At 44.3% G+C, this 15,409-nt stretch overlaps 1 protein-coding gene across 1 annotated transcript in view; it reads right to left on the reverse strand.

The window, feature by feature from the left end:
- The window catches only part of TMC1 (transmembrane channel like 1), a 354,777-nt gene that overhangs the window by 337,362 nt on the left and 2,006 nt on the right, over window positions 1-15,409 (reverse strand). The window contains exon 2 of the mRNA XM_038769999.1: window positions 13,017-13,114. The gene's annotated coding sequence lies outside the window, so the exon portion shown is untranslated. The remainder of the gene's footprint in view (window positions 1-13,016; window positions 13,115-15,409) is intronic.

Raw genomic sequence — 15,409 nt, forward strand, 5'->3', positions numbered from 1 at the left:
TCTTTGTCTCAGTTCCCCTGTAGCAACAGCAACCTATCACCTGTATACATCCTGGGGTCAAACCTGAGGCCAATCTCCTCCTAAACTGTCACTTGCTCCTCTAGACTTTAAGCTCGCTGTAGTCAGGGAACGTGTCTACCGACTCTGTTATAATGGTATATTGTACTCTCCCAAGTGTTCAGTACAGTGCCCTGCACATAGTAAGCACTCAATAAATACCATTGATTGACTTGCCTCTGTTGCGCTTTCCCAAGTCCGGGAATACAGTGTGTGGCACTTAGAAGGTGTTGATTAAATACCATTACTGTTACTAGAAGGTTAAATCTTGATTCGATTTTCAACTGGAACCTTGATTAGATCTTAACTGGAGGACTTCTGTAGATCATCATCAAGGTTTTCTGGACCTATTATTGGAAGCAAGGGTTTAATAGGCCCCCTTTTAGACTGTGAGCCCACTGTTGGGTAGGGACTGTCTCTATATGTTGCCAATTTGTACTTCCCAAGCGCTTAGTACAGTGCTCTGCACATAGTAAGCGCTCAATAAATATGATTGATGATGATGATGATAAGGCAAATATTATCTCCTGGTTTATGGGGCTGGTTTGACAATTGGCCCTTGGTGGATGAGAATCACAATTATGAGGAAAGAAAAGTCTTCACAATATCCAACCGATAGCAAACAGACAGCCTGGCTGGTTCCTCATTAATTTCTTCTAGCAAATTGAATTCCAGAGGCCAGGTGTAGAGAACAGTCAAAATTTGCAGTGTTGGGGGGAGATAATCCACTTTGTCTTCACGCATCACAGCAAATTAATTTGCAAGTGTAAAATAAAAATACCTCTTCTCTGCCCCTCAGGTCTACTGCTGTGCAGTATAAGTACTTCACAAAAAAACTGAGGAAAGGGGAAGTCTCTGGAAATGGGGAAAACAATCTCTGCTCAGTCAGGCTGGTCCTCTTCAGTCCTCTCCCACACATGTCGAAAGTATAACAAAGTAGGTATAGCAACACAGATTATTGCAGAGGGTCACATAAATGTGACTTCCTAAACACTTTCTAAACCTATCTTTGTTTTAGCATAAACCTATCAGTCAGCACTTTTCAGAGATCTCAATAGGTCTTCTCCCAATCTGGCCTTAAAAAGTTATTATCTAGGAGGTAATACATAAATTATTGCTGCTACGGTATAGGTGATAAGAACTTTCATAACAGAGCACTGTGCTTGATAGATCATTGTCATAGGGAAGGCATGGTCTGTTTCAAGGATTCTGTCTTGGATCTAATAGCTGAAGATCCAAATGGACAACACCCGGGGTGGTGGCAGTGTGGCTTTGGGGAAGGAATGTGGGCCTGGGAGTCAGAAGACCAGTGTTCCACTCCCGGCTCTGACACTTGTCTGCTGTGTGACCGAAGGCACTCCGTTGGAGCACTAGTCCTCCTAAGCACTGTCGAAATAGGGCGTGATTGAGGAAGAACTGGTAAGTGAGCCTTTATGGTGATTCTCTAGGGAGATTCTCTACACCAGGCATGCCGGGTCGCCCATAGTGCCTATCAATTGGAAAGGGTCTTCTCTCAAAGGCCATCCCCAAGCAAACAGGGATGGAACTGGAATGGCCTGCCAGGCCTTCTGTCAGTTGGGAGAACGTGGTGATGTCAGAGTTCTTAGAGCAAGCTCTGCAGCTGGACAAGAAGTTAGCAGCTCTACAAGCAGCTCTTCCCTGGGCCTTGGTTTCTTCATCTGTGAAATGCAGATCAAATCCTACTCCCTCCCGCTTACACTATGATTCCCCTGTGGGACAGCAACTGGGTCTGACCTAATTTTCTTGTATCTACCTCAGCGCTTAGTGCAGTGTTTGGTACATAGTGAGCACTTAACAAATAAGCACTAAGAGAAGCAGCATGGTTTCGTGGATAGAGCACGGGCCTGGGAGTCGGAAGGACCTGGGTTCTAATCCTGGCTCCGGCACATGTCTGCTGTGTGATCTTGGACAAGTCACTTTACTTCTCTGGGCCTCAGTTACCTCATCTGTAAAATGGGTATTGAGATTGTGAGCGCCATGTGGAACAGGGACTGTATCCAACCTGATTAGCTTGTGTCTACCCCAGCCCTTAGAACAGTGTTTAGCACACAGTAAACGCTTAACAAGTACCATAATTATTAAGTACCATAATTGTTACTATAATAATTATTGTGAAATACCATAATCAATTATAGTATTATACAAGAGGCAATTAACTCTTTAACAAGAGGTTTCAGTGGGTGCATGAAAGGAATGGGGCTTGCTAACCTACAACTCAACAACAAATGACTTTTGTTATTCGGATTCTTCCGATTAAAGCCTGGGGTTATGATCTGCCTTCCTGCCCCTTCCTCTGATTGGTCCCCCAATTTAGTGGCGAGAAGATAATGAACTGCAAACAAGTGGGAGGGAAAGTAGAATATATTATTTTCTCCTGCTTCTCTGTGAATCTCCACAAAGAACCCGGGCACAACCTTGATCCACCCTGCTTCTTTCCTTTACCCTGCCCCCTCTTCCCTAGCAATACCAAAACCCTGCCTCAGTGCACTTGAATAGTCACATTGAAAAGCCCTCTCAAAAAACAGTAAATCTTTGAAGAATTCTCCAAATAGGAGGGTCCCTTCCATAAAGTCAGACTAGCTTCATAGTACCGACCCACCTTTCTTTAATGGGTGCTAACAAAAGTTGAAAGTACTGTCTCTGTTATGCTTGCATCGATTTTGCCTTCTCGTATATTTTATATAGTACCAAGCCTTTGTGTGCTTGAGGATCAGCTTTAAAGAAATTTCACTCAATGTTTAGACTCCCCAGGGCTGTAAATGTGGGTGGCACCAATGCTCTGGTGAATCCATAAACTTCCCCCTTGCTCCACCCCCAAATACAGGAGTTTCTAGGGAATCTTTTCGGCCCTTACGAGGTCACACTCTGTCGGAGCACTAGTCCTCCTAAGCACTGTCGAAATAGGGCATGATTGAGGAAGAACTGGTAAGTGAGCCTTTATGGTGATTCTCTAGGGAGATTCTCTACACCAGGCATGCGGCATGCCGGGTCGCCCGTAGTGCCTATCTATTGGAAAGGGTCTTCTCTCAAAGGCCATCCCCAAGCAAACAGGGATGGAACTGGAATGGCCTGCCAGGCCTTCTGTCAGTTGGGAGAACGTGGTGATGTCAGAGTTCTTAGAGCAAGCTCTGCAGCTGGACAAGAAGTTAGCAGCTCTACAAGCATTCCCTAGGTCTGCACAGTGCTGCCCCTACAGGTGAGGCCAAATCTGGCCACACAGCAGCTCTGCAACTGTAGTTGCCGCTCAGTTCTTTCTGAAAAATTTTAGTACTAATAACAATGGTATTCGTTAAGCGCTTCCTATGTGCCAAGCACCGGGAAGAAGGATGGCCTAGTGATAAGAGCACGGGCCTGGGAGTCCGAGGACCTGAGTTCTAATCCCAGCCCCACCATGCGTCTGCTGTGTGACCTTGGGCAAGTCACTTAACTTCTCTGGGCCTCAGTTCCCTTATATACAAAATAGGGATTCAATATCTGTTCTCCCTCCCCCTTAGACTGTGAGCTCCATGTGGGGCCTGATTATCTTGTATCTACCCCAGCACTTAGTACAGTGCTTGGCACATAGGAAGCACTTCAATCAATCAATCAATCAATCGTATTTATTGAGCGCTTACTGTGTGCAGAGCACTGTACTAAGCGCTTGGGAAGTACAAGTTGGCAACATATAGAGACAATCCCTACCCAACAGTGGGCTCACAGTCTAGAAGGGGGAGACAGAGAACAAAACAAAACATATTAACAAAATAAAATAAGTAGAATAAATATGTACAAGTAAAATAAATAAATAGAGTAATAAATACATACAAACATATATACAGGTGCTGTGGGGAAGGGAAGGAGGTAAGGCGGGGGGGATGGAGAGGGGGACGACGGGGAGAGGAAGGAAGGGGCTCAGTCTGGGAAGGCCTCCTGGAGGAGGTGAGCTCTTAGTAGGGCCTTGAAGGGAGGAAGAGAGCTAGCTTGGCAGATGGGCAGAGGGAGGGCATTCCAGGCCAATGGGATGACGTGGGCCGGGGGTTGACGGCGGGACAGGCGAGAACGAGGCACGGTGAGGAGATTAGCGGCAGAGGAGCGGAGGGTGCGGGCTGGGCTGTAGAAGGAGAGAAGGGAGGTGAGGTAGGAGGGGGTGAGGTGATGGAGAGCCTTGAAGCCGAGGGTGAGGAGTTTCTGCCTGATGCGCAGACTGATTGGTAGCCACTGGAGCACTTAACAAATACCACAATTATTAATTATCTACAGGGAAGACACATGGACAATCAAGCCCCAGATAATGATCCGGGAACAATCAAAACAGTATATGCAGGCAAAAAATTGTAAAAGCCTTCATTTCACAGTTAAACCCTGACCTCCCTATCACTGTAGACAGCACCACAATCCTCCCTGTCTCTCAATCCTGAAACCTGGGCATTAATCTCCACTCATCTTTCTCATTCAACCCACATTTTCAGTCTGTCACCAAATCCTGTCAATTATTCCTTCACATCTGTAGAATCCACCCTGCCCTCCCTATCAAACGCTACCACACTGATCCAAAGACATATTTCCCACCTTGACCACTGCATCAGCCTCCTCCCTAACGACCCTGCCTCCTGCCGCTCCCCTCTCAAATCCAGACTTCACTCTGCTTTCCAGATCATTTTTCTGAAAAACAAAAAACAACAAAAAAAAAACATTCAATCCAAAACTCCCCACCCTTCAAAAACCTCCAGTAGCTGCCTATCCACCTCTGCATCATATAGAAACTCCTCACCATTGGCTTTAAGGCATTCAATCAGCTCTCCCTCCTATCTAACCTCCCTGATCTCCTACTATAATCCAACCCACGTCCTCGGCTCCTTTAACACCAACCTACTCTCTGTATGTCAATCTCGTCTATCTTGCCATCGACCCGTTGCTCACATTCTCCTTCAGTCTTGGAACTCCCTCCCGTTTATACCCACCAGTCCACCACTCTCCCCACCTTCAAAACCCTCCTACAATCATACCTCCTCCTAGAGGCCTTCCCGGACAAAGCCCTATATTTCCCGTATAAGCCTTTCCCTCTGTCAACTATGCACTTGACTAGGTACCCCTTAAGCACTTTGATACTCACTCCAGCCCCACAATACTTATGGAAATATTCTTATACTCTATGTCCCCTAACCATAATCTATTTTAATGGCTTTCTTCCCCCGTAGACTGGAAGCTCCTTGTAGGCAGGGATCACGTCTACCAACTCTGCTGTATTGTACTTAACCAAGCACTGAGCACAGTGCTCTTGCTCACAATCAGTGATCATTAAGTACTACTGAACAACTGACTAAATCAAAAATCCAATGCCAAGGAAACTGATGCTATGCTAGAAAGTTTTCTGAGCAGAGCTCATATAAGGCTTACGGTAAAATAAAATGGATGGAGTGATACTCTGACCAACCCAAAACGTAAAGTGAAAAATTCAGAATAAGAATCGAATGTTGTAAAGAATTCAGTTGTTCCAAACCTCAGAAATTGATTTAAAATACATTCACACCTTGTTTCAGACCAGAGAGGGTTTAGTCGCATCAACTCTAATATGCCTGACTTTGCTTCTTAAAAACTCAGTGACCTAATAAACAAACCAGGTGTAGGGAAATTCAGGATCTTAAACAAAATTGATAGATTGTGTTCAGAAATGGGACAGACTGAAACAATCTCCACCAAAAGAGTAGAAGACAGAAAAAGAAACAATCTAGAAATCTTTACCACCCTAAAGAGCCCCAAATTAAAAAAAAAAAACAAATGTGAAATTCCTATGAACCAGAGAAAAGTATCCTATACCTTGAAATAGTTTGGAATATAAACCATAGTTTGGAATTGAAAATGCAGTTTCATCATACCAGAGGATAGTTTTCTCTGGTTTATTAACTGACTTGAATCTTACTTTATAGTTAAGGTGTAGATTGTAAATTCTTCAAAGGCTAAGATCACTCCTTTCATTTCTTTTTTAAGTTCTCCCAGTGCCTGGGACAGTGCTTAGTCCCAAGAAGTGCTCAGCAAATGCTCTGCTGCTGATGATGGAAAAGGTTTTTGGCCTCAAAAAAACATATGATCCAGACTCAAGAATGGACTCATTGAAGAACACAGGCAATGTTTCTGTGTGGAATTAAACAGATGATGGCACTAGACTTGTGATTTACAATCCAAACAGTGGAATGAATTAGTAGCAATAGTATTTAAGTGCTGACTGTGTGTGAAGCACTGTGACAGGCCTGACAGGTCCTACTGTAACCATCCCTACTGAACTTGTCCTCGAACAACCATTCCAACTTTAATAATAATGGTGGTATTTGTTAAGCACTTATTATGTGCCAAGCACTGTACTAAGCGCTGGGGTAGCTACAAGATCATCAGATGAGACACATTCCCTGTCCCACCTGGAGCTCTTCCCTTTAGAAATGACCTTTTAGTCAGTTTGACAACTATAGGCTGAGGAATCAATATCCTGCAATTTTCCTCACATAGATATAGTCCCAGCCTCAAGGAAATCTAGAATCAAAAAACAGCCCCAGATTGAAGGGCAGAAAGGCCCCAGATATTAAGAAAAGACATGGGTTCAAAGTTAAATAAGGGTATGGGCTGGTAGGGCTACCAGCCTTCCCCACCTCCGACTGCCTCTCAGATGTGGAGCCTCACACCCAGGAGCTGGTTCGCGTTCAGAACAAGAAGAAAAAGAAGTCGGGAGGCTTCCAGTCCATGGGCCTGAGCTACCCGGTGTTCAAAGGCATCATGAAGAAGGTGTACAAAGTGCCGACCCCCATCCAGAGGAAGACCATCCCGGTGATCCTGGACAGGAAGGATGTGGTGGCCATGGCCAGGACGGGCAGCAGAAAGACGGCCTGCTTCCTCACCCCCATGTTCGAGAAGCTCAAAGCCCGCAGTGCCCAGGCCAGGGCCCGGGCCCTAGTCCTCTCACCCACACAGGAGCTGGCCCTGCAGACCAGGAAGTTCACCAAGGAGCTGGGAAAATTCACTGGCCTCAAGACAGCCCTGATCCTGGGTGGAGACAGGATGGAGGACCAGTTTGCAGCCTTGCATGAGAACCCTGACATAATCATCGCCACCCCCGGCCGCCTGATGCACGTGGCTGTGGAGATGAACTTGAAGCTGCAGAGCGTGGAGTACGTGGTGTTTGACGAGGCCGACAGACTGTTTGAGATGGGCTTTGCTGAGCAGCTTCAGGAGATCCTCTCCCGGCTCCCAGAGGGTCACCAGACCGTGCTCTTCTCGGCCACGCTGCCCAAGATGTTGGTGGAGTTCGCCCGGGCAGGACTCACGGAGCCGGTCCTGATCTGCCTGGATGTAGACACAAAGCTCAATGACCAGCTGAAGCTGGCCTTCTTCCACGTGCGTGGGGACGATAAGCCGGCCGTCCTGCTCCACCTCCTGCGCAACATCGTCCGGCCTCAAGACCAGACGGTGGTCTTCGTGGCCACCAAGCACCATGCCGAGTTCCTCCGGGAAATGAGGAAACTGAGGCACAGAGAAGTTTAGTGACTTGCCCAAGGTCACGGAGCAGACAAGTGGCAGAGCTGGGATTAGAACCCGTGACCTTCTGACCCCCAGGACCATGCCCTATCCACTGCAGTCTAGAAATGGTGACAGACATTAGTATAAATAAATAAAATTATAGATATGTACATAAGTGCTGTGGGGCTGGAAGGGGGAATGATTAAAGGGAGTGAATTGGGGTCACAGAAAGAAGTGGAAGAAGAGGAAAGGAGGGCAGTGCACTGTATAAGATGCTTGGTGGGATGCACTCAAAGCAACTCTAGACTTAGCTCATTGTAGGCTCGTTGTGTCTGTTTATTGTTCTATTATACTCTCCCAAGCACTTAGTACAGTGCTCTGTACACAGTAAGCGCTCAATAGATACGATTGGATGAATAAATGAAAACACAAACCCTTCCCTTGAAGGTCTTGCACCCCTCGTCCCCCTCTCCATCCCCCTCATCTTACCTTCTTCCGTTCCCCACAGCACCTGTATATATGTATATATGTTTGTACATATTTATTACGCTATTTATTTATTTATTTTACTTGTACATATCTATTCTATTTATTTTATTTTGTTAGTATGTTTGGTTTTGTTCTCTGTCTCCCCCTTTTAGACTGTGAGCCCACTGTTGGGTAGGGACTGTCTCTATATGTTGCCAACTTGTACTTCCCAAGTGCTTAGTACAGTGCTCTGCACACAGTAAGCGCTCAATAAATACAATTGATTGATTGATTATGGGCCATGTCTTTTAAAACTAATAATTAATAATAAAAATAATTAATATTGTTTTTGTAATAGTTGTTAAGCATTTATTATGTGCCGGGCACTGTACTAAGCACTGGGGTAGATACGAAATAATCAGATTAGAGACAATCCCTGTCCAACACAAGCTCTTCTTCTCCTCACTGTGTAACAACTGCCCAGTCCCAGGGCCTTATATAGCTTTGCACACTGCAGGCACTCAAATATTTCAACAATTAAATTAAGGAATTCAGAGTGTAATATAAGATGGTTTCTTGTAAATTTTATTTTCTACTTTATCGATTGTGTATTTGTTTCTATATTTCAGCAGTGCCTTCTATATTAGTATTACATAGTTTTCTTTATTCCCTCTTGTTTGTCTCTCTGAGAGGCCAAACTGAGATAACTGCAGAGTCTACACTGACTCATTCACATCTGATACAGCATTTGCTTCTTTCTCTACCCAACTACACTGTAATGCCTCATCCCATCTTGAATTCCTTTGTCAATTTTTTTTCTGCTTACTGACCTGCCTCAGCCTCTGGATTTTTCTTTTTTCCACTACAATCCTTGATGGAACAGTTGGTACTTTCCCACTTTCATAAGCACTTTGCTGGGACCGTTCATTTCCAGGGATTTCAAAGGGCTGGAACACAGTCAGAGCTGAGAGCGCAGACTAATGCAGAGGGTTTGAGTTCTTTCTGATACTGCAGCACTTTGGTTGAATCATTTAGGTGGGGTATCAAGTGCTGATGGGAAACAGCGTGGCCTGGAAGTCAGAGGACCTAGGTTCTAATACCAGCTCTGCCACTTGCCTGTGGTGTGACCTTGGGCAAATCACTTCTTTGGGTCTCGGTTTCTTCATCTATAAAATGAGGATTCGATACCTGCTTTCCCTCCTATTTAGACTGTGAGCTTTAATGAGAGCTTGGGGAAGCTTGTATCTATCCCAGTGCTTAGTACATTGTTATGCACAGAGTAAGCGATCAATAAATACCATTAACTCATTCAATCACATTGATTGAGCACTTACTGTGTGCAAAGCACTGCACTTAGCATTTGGGAGAGTACAATACGGCAACAGACCCATTCCCTGACCATAACGACCATTGATTGACCGACCGAGCTGAGGCAGGTTAAGGGAATCGTTGGATGTGTAAGACGGCCATTCACCCCAACTTGGTTCTTCAAAATTTGGGAGCCTTATGGGCATCTCAAACTCTTGCTGAAAAACACCTCCAAATACCCCAAGAGTTGCAGGGCACACGGCCAAAAGAGTGTTTGAGGAATGCATGTGCCCTGGCTCTCTGACAACCAAGGAGATGAAATTGGCCAGATTGGTCAGCAAGGGAGTAGTCCAGCACAGAGGATGGGAGAAGGAGAATAATAACAATAATAATATTTGCGGAGTGCTCACTATGTGCCAAGCACTGTACTAAGCGCTGAAGTACATACAAGATAATCAGGTTAGACATATACATGGAGGGATGGGAAACAAAGAAAAAAAGAATACGGTATACTGAGTATAAAGACGGTGAAGGGAAATGGAGTGAGCAGAGAGCAAAGGCAGGAAGGGTTGGGGCACTAGGCAGTTGCTAGAAAAGAGAGAAGGATCCTCCAGTTTCAACAGCAAGGAAAAGGACAGGGAAAGAAACAACACTGTCCCTAATAGCTTTTGGTAGCAACAAAAACACAGAGACTCAGAGAATAGGAGAGAGGAAGATAGTAAAAGAAAATGGTTTTGAAAAAAGGGATGGAGCGTGAATAAGAAAACCAAATGGCAGTTTTAATGAAGCTTCTTCATGAAGATTAAGACAAGTGAATATGGAATATGGTGCATCTATGATTTCCCTGCCTTCATTTTCCATTGCTCATGGAGAATATAATGGCATTATTATTATTATCATTGGAATGTGTCTGTTACATTGTTGTGTGTACCCTCCCAAGAGCTTAGAACAGTGCCCTGCACATAATAAATGCTCAGTAAAAATGATTGATCGATTAGCACTGTTCTAAGCACTGGGGTAGTTACAAGTTAATCAGGCCAGACACAGTCCCTGTCCCACATGAGGCTCATGGTCTAAGTAGGAGGGAGAACAGGTATTGAACCCCCATTTTTACGGGTGAGGAAACTGAGGCACAGAGAAGTCAAGTTACTTGCCCTAGGTCACATAGCCAGGCAAGTGGAAGAGCTAGGGTTAGAACCCAAGTCGTCTGACTCTCAGGCATATGCTTTTTCCACTAAGCCACACTGCTATCACAGATGATCTCCAAGTGAAAAAACCTCAAGGTGAAATATTGGCATGAGCAAATGAATGGATTGCAGAATCTAAAGCAAAATTCTGCTGCCAACATCAAACTTCAATGTGAAGCAGCAGAAGAGCACTAACACGCCATGTTTAAGATAACATTTCTCTTCATTCTGCAGATTGTTCATCCAAATGATTTCGAAGACAGAGAATACAATATTTTCTTGGAGTAGTAACATTGTTCATTGAGCACCCACTGGGTGCAATGCACTGTAATAAGCACGTAAGAAATTGCAAAAAAAAAAAGTGGCATATTTCCGCCTACAAGGAGTTTACACTCTAATGGTGGGGGACAGACAGGAAGGTATTTACAAATAGAATAATTTGAATAAATCACTGATTTCATAGTAAATATATAAATGTCAGAGATGTCTACTAGGTTGATACGATTCAGAAGTTGAGAGTTAATCAGGGAAGGTTTGTGGCCTAGGATTATAGTAGCATGTCTACTGGTTAGAGCATGGGTCTGGGAGTCAGAAGGCCCTGGGTTCTAATATCTGCACTGGAACATGTCTGTTGTGTGACCTAGGGCAAGTCACTTAACTTCTCTGCACCTCAGTTACCTTATCTGCAAAATGGGGATTAAGACTGTGAGCCTCAAGTGGGACATGGACTGTGTCCAACCTGATTAGCTTGAATCTACCCCAGCGCTTAGTACAGTACCTGGCACATAGTAAGCGCTTAAATACCATTAAAAAAAAAGATATGTCGGAGGTGGGGGAATTTTAGGAGGTCTCTGAACATGAAGAGAGCTTGTGGTCTGTCAAACTCTAGTGAGGAGGGAGTTGCAGGTCAAATTAACAGCAGGAGCAAGAGGACATAGGTGGGAGAAGTGAGGGGAAGATACAGTTAGAAGGTTAGCTGGGGGGAAGGAAGAGAACACTGAGAAGTAGCAGGAGGAGAAAGAAGATATGTAAGATGGGGAAGGGTTTTGAAGCAGTAAAACACATGCAGCTGTTGTATTAAAGGTACTTGCTCCATTAGCAAAGGATGAACATTTTTTACGGTACTGTTTAGGTACCTACTGTGTGCCAGGCACTGTACTAAACACTGGGGTAGATACAAGATAATTGGGTTGGACACAGTCAATGTCCCACATGGGGCTCACAGTATGAATCCCCAACTGGGGCACAGAGAAGGAAGAAGTTAAGTCCAAGGTCACACCGTGAACAAGTAGCGGAGCTGGGATTAGAACCCAGGTCCTCTGACTCCCAGGATCGTGTTCCATCAACTAGGCAATGCTGCTTCTTTCAATTGCCAGCATTGGCTAGAATAAGCTTCATCTCTAAGTCAACTGAACTAGCAAGCTGGATGGCTGTAAAGTTTATCAGTGTATCCTAATACTGTTTCATTTCTGAAGCCTAACACAAGAGTGAAAGTAAAGCTCTTTGTCATTCACCCTGATCAAGGAGAAACATCAGGTGTTATTGTAAATGTCAATAAAAACTTTTGATTGACTGATGGAAGAGCAGACAAAGTCACTGGTTTCTGAGCTAGCAATAACAGCATCACCTTTAGTGGAGGCCACCATCATGGAAAAAGCAGTGAACAGGCATATCCCACAAGGCAATGGGAATCTGTTCCTTGAAAATGTGGTTGCATCACAAATGGTTTTATTGTGAGGTACAATTTTCCCAAAGTTATATGTCATAAATTAAGATCCATTCCAGAGCCTCTGGGAAAATTATATGAAATTCCTTTACATGCTATATACTGTAACGTTAAACAGCACTAAACAATTGTTAACTTCAGTGAAGTAATTCAAAGCCTAACGCCACAGTACTAACTAATGAGGAGTTGTAATACGATTATGTGTCTCTACAGGAGGTTGCAGAAGTAAAAGCTTGTTCTGCTGTGGCAGGTTTTTTTTTTTTTTCCAACTTCAGTGGAGAACTTGCCCAACTTGGGTTGCGAAGCAGCCTCCTTTTCTTCACAGAATACCTTGTGACGGGCCAACTCCTCCTGAACGTCTCTGCCCTATTTATTTGGCTTCCTCACAGCGTACACTACTCAGGACTTGACTCCGAGCAAGATACACTGTCCTCTTCGCCACAGACCAAACCCCCACCGCCACCCCACCAAACTACACTCTGTAGCACAGTACCCAGATCCTTTCACCTTCACCCCCAGTGGCTGCCATGCAACCTCTTTCCTGCCTATCCTAATCAAAGCTGAAGAAAGAGAGGCAGGGATTGGGGGTGAAGGGGAGAAAGGGTAGGTGGCAGTGGCAACACCAAAACTAGAACCAAAAAAATTCTAACATACAGCAAACAATCCAGCGCTAAGGTAGCATGGTTGGGGGTTTGGGGTGTGGGGGGAGCAGCCTGGGCAAAGGAGGGTGAGATGGGGTGAGGAGAGGAGAGGAAATGACCCACCTGCAGTGATCAGACACAGTGCTGGGGAATGGAGCAAACTGTGTAGAATGAATCCCCCGGTCGCATATGCTACAGTGAACTCATAACCTGGTATATATCTGTAATTGCAAAATTAAAAGAGAAATAAAAAAAAAGATTTACTAAAAATTGGTCATGGAGCCCCATGACTCAATCAATGTCATTTACTGAGCACTTACCATAGGCAGAGCACTGTACTAAGCACTTGGGAAAGTACAATATAATTGAGTCGGTAGACAAGATCCTTGACCTCATCATTCACAGCTGTGCCCAGACAAGCTGGTATGTTCTTCAATAAGAATTAGAAGTGCTTGAGGTAAAGCGGTATAAGTATTTTCACATTTACACTGTTTCTGTAGCAGAATTGCTTGTGACCCAGCAAAATGATTGACCAATGATTGTGACCAATACAGAACTTTACTATGATGTGAATTTCCTATCACTACTCCTAGTGATTAGACTCCTTGAAATGTATGAGCTTCTAAATTCATTCTTCATTAATCAACCTAAATGGCCAACTGTTAGTCTAAATTTCTTTCAAAATGCATGTGGAAAATTTTGGTTGCTACTTGTGCATTGTCAGTGGGAAAATTTTATGCTAGCTATTCAGTACATGAAAAGACAATGCACTTCAGCTTTTGAAGCACTGAGAGTTGCATTTACTGGAATAAAAACTGATGAATAGAAAAAGCTTTAATTAGTGCCAAATTAAATGAGTGCCAAGATTAAATGAGTTGCCTTAAATGAACAAGGACTGATTACTTGTTCACATGTACTCTTTGCTTTTATGACTTCAGCGGAATATCTGACACTTTAGGAAGGTTCTTTTGACGATACTTCTAATTTTGAATAGACAGATATCAAGTTCTGCTCCAAAGAAAATAATGCTAAGGGATCTTATAATTGTGTATGGGATGCTAAATATTTTGATAAATATTTAAATGTTGATCATCTTTTCGACATATTTGGAACTAAAAAATGAGGACCAGATTAGGAGACATGTAAAAATTACATCACACAAAAATTGCCCGATTGACATTCAATCATTCTCGCAGACTGACTGTCAATATTCACTCTTTAATTTCCCACTGTCACCTGAAAATTTCTATTCTGACAGTCATTGCCACATTTATGTTTATATCCTTATACTCTTCTATGTCCCCTAACAGTAATTTATTTTAATGTCAGCCTCCCCCCTATGGATAGCAAGCTCCCTGTGGACAGGAATTGCATCTATCAACTTTATTGCATTATACTTCCCTAAGAACTTAGTACAGTGCTCTGCACACAGTAAATGCCCAGTAAATACCATTGATTGAATGATTTTTTTCAAATAGTGGTAGCAGTAGTAGTACTTGAGTGCAGTGCACCCTACCCACCAAGCATTTGAGAAAGTACAAAACAATGAATTGACCATTCCCTGCCACAGCTGCTTTGAAAAGGATTGAATCAATCAATCGTATTTATTGAGCGCTCACTGTGTGCAGAGCACTGTACTAAGCACTTGGAAAGTACAAGTTGGCAACACATAGAGACAGTCAATCAATCGTATTTATTGAGTGCTTACTTTGTGCAGAGCACTGTACTAAGCGCTTGGGAAGTACAAGTTGGCAACATATAGAGACAGTCCCTACCCAACAGTGGGCTCACAGTCTAAAAGGGGGAGACAGAGAACAAAACCAAACATACTAACAAAATAAAATAAATAGAATAGATATGTACAAGTTAAATAGAGTAATAAATATGTACAAACATATACATATATACAGGTGCTGTGGGGAAGGGAAGGAGGTAAGATGGGGGGGATGGAGAGGGGGACGAGGGGGAGAGGAAGGAAGGGGCTCAGTCTGGGAAGGCCTCCTGGAGGAGGTGAGCTCTCACTAGGGCCTTGAAGGGAGGAAGAGAGCTAGCTTGGCGGATGGGCAGAGGGAGGGCATTCCAGGCCCGGGGGATGACGTGGGCTGGGGGTCGATGGCGGGGCAGGCGAGAACGAGGTACGGTGAGGAGATTAGCGGCAGAGGAGCGGAGGGTGCGGGGTGGACTGTAGAAGGAGAGAAGGGAGGTGAGGTAGGAGGGGGCGAGGGGATGGACAGCCTTGAAGCCCAGGGTAAGGAGTTTCTGCCTGATGCGCAGATTGATTGGTAGCCACTGGAGATTTTTGAGGAGAGGAGTAACATGCCCAGAGCGTTTCTGGACAAAGACAATCCGGGCAGCAGCATGAAGTATGGATTGAAGTCGGGAGAGACAGGAGGATGGGAGATCAGAGAGAAGGGTGATACAGTAGTCCAGACGGGATAGGATGAGAGCTTGAACGAGCAGGGTAGAGGTTTGGATGGAGAGGAATGGGCGGATCTTGGCAATGTTGCAGAGCTGAG

The sequence above is a fragment of the Tachyglossus aculeatus genome, chromosome X4 (genome assembly GCF_015852505.1).
Source record: "Tachyglossus aculeatus isolate mTacAcu1 chromosome X4, mTacAcu1.pri, whole genome shotgun sequence".
NCBI classification, from domain to species: domain Eukaryota; kingdom Metazoa; phylum Chordata; class Mammalia; order Monotremata; family Tachyglossidae; genus Tachyglossus; species Tachyglossus aculeatus.